The following is a 6,722-nucleotide window of genomic DNA, read 5'->3' as shown; positions in this document are numbered from 1 at the left end:
TTTTTATTAATGCAGAAGTATTCCCACATTCTAAAAAGTATAAAAACAACAAAAAGAAGAAAAGAAACTCTTTAAAACAACAAGTAAACAATTCAGACCTTTCACCAATACATTAGGATTTTTGGTCTTTTGATCTTACTCTACTTTCATTTCGATCCAATAATAATTTTTGAATTCCAAGGGAAGGAAATAAATGCTTTTGAAACTAACATTGTGCAGGTTTCCCGAAAAACTTTGTAGATTAGGGCTGTGAACAGGAAGGGTGTGCTGTAGTAAAAAAAAAAGTCTATTAGAAATTCAGTCAACTTAATTCACTCTAGTGTATTTATAGCTATACTGAATGTAAATCTGCTCAAGTGTTGGAGTTAATAGTTAAATATATGACAGCCATGCAGTGTAACTTTTACTATATGCTGTCGATTTCCCGCCAGTCTCTGAAAGGTCTGCCAGATTTTGTCACTAAATGAGTGATTTTAACTCAGAGAAGTTGAATTTAGCACTAATTTGGGATGAAATAAGTTATAAAAAGTTATATTCAACTCTGTACGTGTTAAAGTAACACTTTGTTGTATTTTATTACTGTGTAAAGCCAGAGGCGTAGCCATAATTTTTTTTATAAGGGTGGCCGGGCAATAACCATTGTACACTAAGGGGTGGCCGCGGCAGAACCTCAGGGTCAGTCTACACTGTTCCAACAGGAAAATTAATGAGCAAAACATCAATATTTTCTAAATAAAGACAAACTATACTTTCCCTCAGCCTTTGCTAACAAATAGACGCATATATTCAAACATCCGTGCTTTCTAGATAAAAGATACAGTGGATAAAATTCTTTGAGGTTTGAGTTTTGGGCGAAGATCTTTTCCATTGTCATTACTTACCTACATTTATCAGTAATCATTCTGCATAAAATTGATATTTACAAATACTAATATCTGCACAAATTGATTAATAACTTTTTATTTAAATAGATATTTATCGATGATTTCGCTGAAGGCTCCTAGATGACTTGCAGAGACACATTCTCTCTTTACCCTATTTAACACAAGATCTATTTCTACTTGAATTCTTTACTTATCATCTTTAACGTTAGTATGTTGATGTGCATAATTAACCACAGTGTTTTTGTTGTCAAGTAATTTTTAATATGTGAAAAATTAAAATGTTTTGAATATTCCACTTCAGAGTATTACTGTTGCCACAATCTGTATTAGAGGGGGAAAATGGTAGAGGTGGCCAAAGGGGTGGCCAATGATTGGCTAAAGGTGGCCGTGGCCACCCCTGGCCCCCCATCTAGCTCCGCCCCTGTGTACAGCAGGGTTCTTTAATGTTTTCCAGACCAAGGACCCCAAAACTGATGGCAAGATGGGGCAGGGACCCCCTAATTATATATTTTGTATGAAATTGTGTTATATGAAACTGTTCCTATAGTCACTCTATTACAGATGAGGTCATACAAGGAAAGTAATTTCTCACTGGGATTAATAAAGTATTTCTGATTCTGATTCCTGGTTGATGGGACAGGTGTTGTGAATGAAACGGTGCCCAGCTTGAAAGAGCTCCTGTGTGTTGCTAAATGTGTGCATTGATGACTGAAAGACATCTCCTGCCTTCATTTATCTGTTTACTACAGTATGTAGAATTCATGTTAATATGGATTTAAAGACATTTCAATTAGTGGAAAAAATTGCAGGGGGGAATGTAAAAAAAAGTCTAATTAAACCAAAACTTTCACGACTTCATTCAGTACCTCCATGGACCCCCTAGGGGTCACGGACCCCCTGTTGAAGACCTTTGCTGTACTGGGTATTCTGGCTGTAGAAGTACCAGCAAAACATCTATGAAAAGTTGATGCTGCTAAAACTTTTTGTACCAACATGTTAAAATGTTAATTTTTTGTTCCCACAGATCCAAACATGCAGCCTTAATTAACAGTAAAGAACTACAAAGATGGAGTCTATAAACTGGAATTCAGATTCAGGAAAACCATGCAAACCTGGAGTCAAGGAGGAAAGATTCATCTGTCTAATGGCAATAACTTTGTTTTGAGAAAGGTGACTGTGTGCATTCTTAGTGATAATTTAGAAAATCTACCAATGAATTAAACTGTTTGATACATTTTTAATGTTTCAAAAAGGAATGATGTTCAACTCAAAAATCTTTTCTCTTGAATGAAAATAACCAGTTCAATACATAAAATTGTTCAGTTTCATTTTTTATCAAAACTTGTCTGTAAACATGTATAACTATATGGTTTGGTTGAAATAAATCTCAGTAACAAATTTAATAGATAAATAAAATTGTTTTTCATGTGATCAAATTGCAGAGCCCCTCTGTGGACTGTGTTAAAATGGTTTATTTTAGCTTTAAAAGTCTTTACAAGTTCAAACCAAGGGGTCTGGACTCCACTTGAGATATGGAAATCTGGACTCTGTCCCATCAAGGAGGTTTGACATAAATTCTTTACCATCAATAAACAACTTGATGTTGTCATTACATGAGTTAAGTCATAAATCCTAAATATTGGCTTTTTGGGTGCTTTCTTTTCGAGCAAGCAGAAGAAAATTGCACCCTGTCGTTGAACTATATTCCTTATTTAATGCACTAAAGGCTTGCCATACACTTAATCTGTACTTGCACTGTCTTTAATCTCCATGCTGCATTCATGTCAGCTCGTACGCTGCATTATCCAGATCAATATCACCCCAAAATAATAAAATCTTGTCAAGGACGCAGAAAATTATAGCTTGGTGTTGTGTCAATTTTTGTAAAAATAATATCTCTATTAACTGGTCTAAGTTGCTCAGGCTGGTTTCAGTAATTTCTTTATTTTTTGCTTGTTTATTTTCTGTTTCTCTTTTTAAAACCTTGATATAAGTTAGTAAAAATCACTGACTTACTCTTGTAATTTCATTTCATACTGTAAACGCTGCATTTTTTGTCCACAAACTTCTTACTTTCTTTGAAGTTAACAATTTTTTTTATTAATTATTTAGATGATCATAAAAATTTTGAAACCACACTTTGAAAATGTACAGATTTTTTTTTCTCAGGCTATTTTTTTAAATATATATCTTATGCTAATCTGGATATCAGAGATGGCAAAAGTACTCACTTTCCTTGCTTGAGTACCGGTAAAAGTACAGATACTTGTGTTGAAAAATACTCTGGTAAAAGTGGAAGTACTGATTAAACTTCTTTACTCAAGTAAAAGTAATAAAGTACAGGCTTGTAAATTTACTTAAAGTATAAAAGTAAAAGTAGAAACCACTTTTTTCATGCTGTTGCCTACATTTTAAATGAATGTCTGCCAATAGGACTAGATCTCCGTTGTGTTCATTTTCAATCATCTCGTCGTCCATGCTACTATGCTAACGCCACCGCCACCAAGCTGCAATGATTTGCCGCCAATGAATACCACCGAATCTGTCGATTCATCTCGTAGTGGTGCATCAAATGCAACGTAGATTCCCATCCAATTAGATTGAATTTGGTATTGATGACGTGAAAAATAATAACGGTAACTCCATTGAAATGATTAAAAACTAAAGTAACGAGACCATTTTTTTAAATGTAAGGAGTAGAAAGTACAGATATTTGTGTAAAAATGTAAGGAGTAGAAGTAAAAAGTCGCCATAAAAATAAGTAGTAAAGTAAAGTAAAAATATCAGAAAAATCTACTTGAGTACAGTAACGAAGTATTTGTACTTCGTTACTTCCCATCTCTGCTGAATATTTTTCCTACCAAGGCCAATCGATATTAGTAATATAAGAGATCATGACCACAGGTTAAACCAATGTAACTACAATCTAACATTTTCTTGTAAATGTTATTTATCAAATTCAAATAGACACATATGTTATTATTCAGTATGAGCGAAAAATAATATGCTCTGTTGGTTGTCAAAGCAGGTATGAAATGTTGGGTGATCCAGAAAGTTGCAGAGTGGTTTCAAACCAGAACACATTTTTGTTTGCAGAAGGAGTAAAACAACGAACATCTTATTAAACACCTCTTTCTTAAAAGTTTAAAATCAAATAGGCACAAATAGCCAAACTAAAGTTCTAACACCCTGACAGCCTTTTAGATGACAGCCTAAAAATATAGCAGGAGCTGCAATGGAATGGATTTCATTACATTTATGTGTGAGAACGGTCTAGTCAAAGTACAGACCTAAATCTAAGCAATCGGGAGCCAATTTTTGAGAAAAGGGGGAACAAAAACAGATATAAAGCTGCTATTCACAGCAGACAAAACAAAACCCCAGGACCCGTGAGGTCACAGCAGGTATTTTGGTTTATTTTATTAAAAGTTTACATTTCAAAGTGAGATTTTGAAATAATGTAGAAAATGTAGAATTTCCAACTAACACTGATCTGGGTTGTTGCTCCATTCTGATTTGACATGACAGACACTGATGTGGACATCAGCTTCCTGGCTGCAACTTCACCCAGTTGCTTCCTGTCAGTCTTCAGATTGCTGTCTAAGGGTTTTTATTTTTCTGTTGAAACTAATTTACTGGCAAGGTGTCGTCAGCTTTTAAACACGCTGTGGTCCAACCAGTTCTTCTGTGCGGTATGAATGAGCTCTCTGAAATTGTTTGGCATATTTTCAAATCACCTTCTTTCTAAACTTTCCAAGAATGTGGTTTTAAGTCTTGTAGTACTGAAACTGCACTTATGAGTTCAGATATTGATTCTACATGCTTGATCATGACTTCGTCAACATTAATGTCAGAGTCTTAAAGGTATAGTGGAGGATGTTCTTTTCCAGGTGGATCATCAAATTAAGTGGTCCTAACTGTCAATCATTTTGGTGATATGTTTACGTAAGGTCGTCCTACGCGCTCGTCCCCATTTTCACTTACTGGTAGTGAGTCAGACATAGTGGAAAAATTGTAAACCTTTTGGAAAGTATGCCTGTATGAGTGATACAGAAAAAGAGCAAACAGAAACTTTTAAACAGAGCGTGCACAAGGAGAAAAAGGCTCGCGCACGTTTTTGCACACGCCTAATACCGGTAAGTGTTCCCTCTCGGGAGCTGGTACAGGGTTGTGCATGTGCATTTTTTTTTTTAAGTGGAGAGGGTGGGTCTTTTCAAAAATGTGCAAAAATCCTCCACTATACCTTTTAAATAGTTTAATCCAACAGATGTTTCTCTGACCAAAATGGGACAGCTCTTATCTGTTATGCCTCTTAAATAAGGGATATCTCAAGGCTCCATAATAGGTCCTGTTTTATTCTCATACCTGCTCCCTCTGGGATCCACTAGTTAGGGGTTAATGTTTTGTTTAAACATATTTCATCATCCTGGGTATTTCCTTTGCAGTCTAAGTGTGAACCCTTCATGCTGGTGCAGTCAAACTTATTAGTGATCCCTGGTTTGTAACAAATATGCTTGACAACACAGCATGATGACTCTGCCACCGTGCTAAAGGAATTTTAGGATTTTGGAGTTTTCTGACTAAACTTCTAAAACATTTTGTCCCTGAAAGTATAATGGCTCTTATCAGTCCATTTAATGGCTACATCTCTTTTCAAGCTTAAAAAAGTGACCAAAATCTCATTAATATGTCTCTTTCTAGCAGGGGGCCATTTTTTGGCCTTATCTCTGCTTTAAACAGGTGTTATTTAGATAGGCGCTCTATCAACTGGAATGGGTAGCAGTATCACTAGTAGTTAAGTGCTTGGACCTGCGGCTGTCCATCATTTAGCAATCAGTTATACACTGTATATAATCCTAAAAAGAGATACTTTAGTAAATTAACATTTCTAGATAGAAAAAAAATGTTTTAGTTTGAAAAAAAAAAAAACATTTAAGCATTTGATATGAAGTGTAAATGGCAAAAAGTGGAAAAATATATGTACTACATACAAAAAATGTTTTAATTTGTGCCTAAAATATATTTTTCTACTGGGAAATTGCATTTTAGGTATTAATTTAATTTACCGTACTTAATCAGGTAAAGGTTATAAAAAATATATCAGGATTCTTTTGTTTCAGCCTTATACTTTTCCCTGTGCTGCTTCTTGATCCATGGAAGGAATTGTTTCAGTTTTTCCTCCTGAATTTTGTTGCTTTATCCAGAATCAGTTCTTCCTCTCCAACCAGAACTGTGATGTTCTTCTGAATGATATTGAAACATTTATAAAACAGCATCATAATAGTGTACTTCCTTCGTTCATGGATCAGGCTCACCTGTTTGACAGGATGAATGACTTCAATCACTGGACTACACATTAATACTCAAATTCACATGATCACTGGCATGTTAGAAATGTCTGTTGATTTTCTGTTATACCAATACACCTACAATTTGTCATTTCAGAAATATAATTACACTCCTAATATAGCAGATCCTGTTAATGATGTTGGGTGATAATTGAATTTACCACAACTGTTCTCTTAATTTGAAATTTATCGTCAGCAACCTCTGAAATGTTTTTTTCCAAAGAGCTTTGCCTCCATGTCCACCAATACATGTCAAAAGTTTCCATTTTATCTGATCATTTTAGCCAATTTAGTCTGATATGAGTGCATGATGTGATTTTTTCTTCTTAAAAAGACACCTAAAGATAAAGACTTAGCTTTTAGTTTCAAACCAACATGGACAGATGAGTTTTTTTTTAGAATCCTAACATAACTGATTCAATTTTAATGCTCCTCAGTATATATAGAAAAAAAAAGAAAAATCAAACAACCACTCAAATAAAATGTACAA

The sequence above is a fragment of the Cyprinodon tularosa genome, unplaced genomic scaffold (assembly GCF_016077235.1).
Source record: "Cyprinodon tularosa strain WSP-4 unplaced genomic scaffold, ASM1607723v1 ctg104, whole genome shotgun sequence".
NCBI classification, from domain to species: domain Eukaryota; kingdom Metazoa; phylum Chordata; class Actinopteri; order Cyprinodontiformes; family Cyprinodontidae; genus Cyprinodon; species Cyprinodon tularosa.
Note: the sequence above shows the minus strand (reverse complement) of the source record.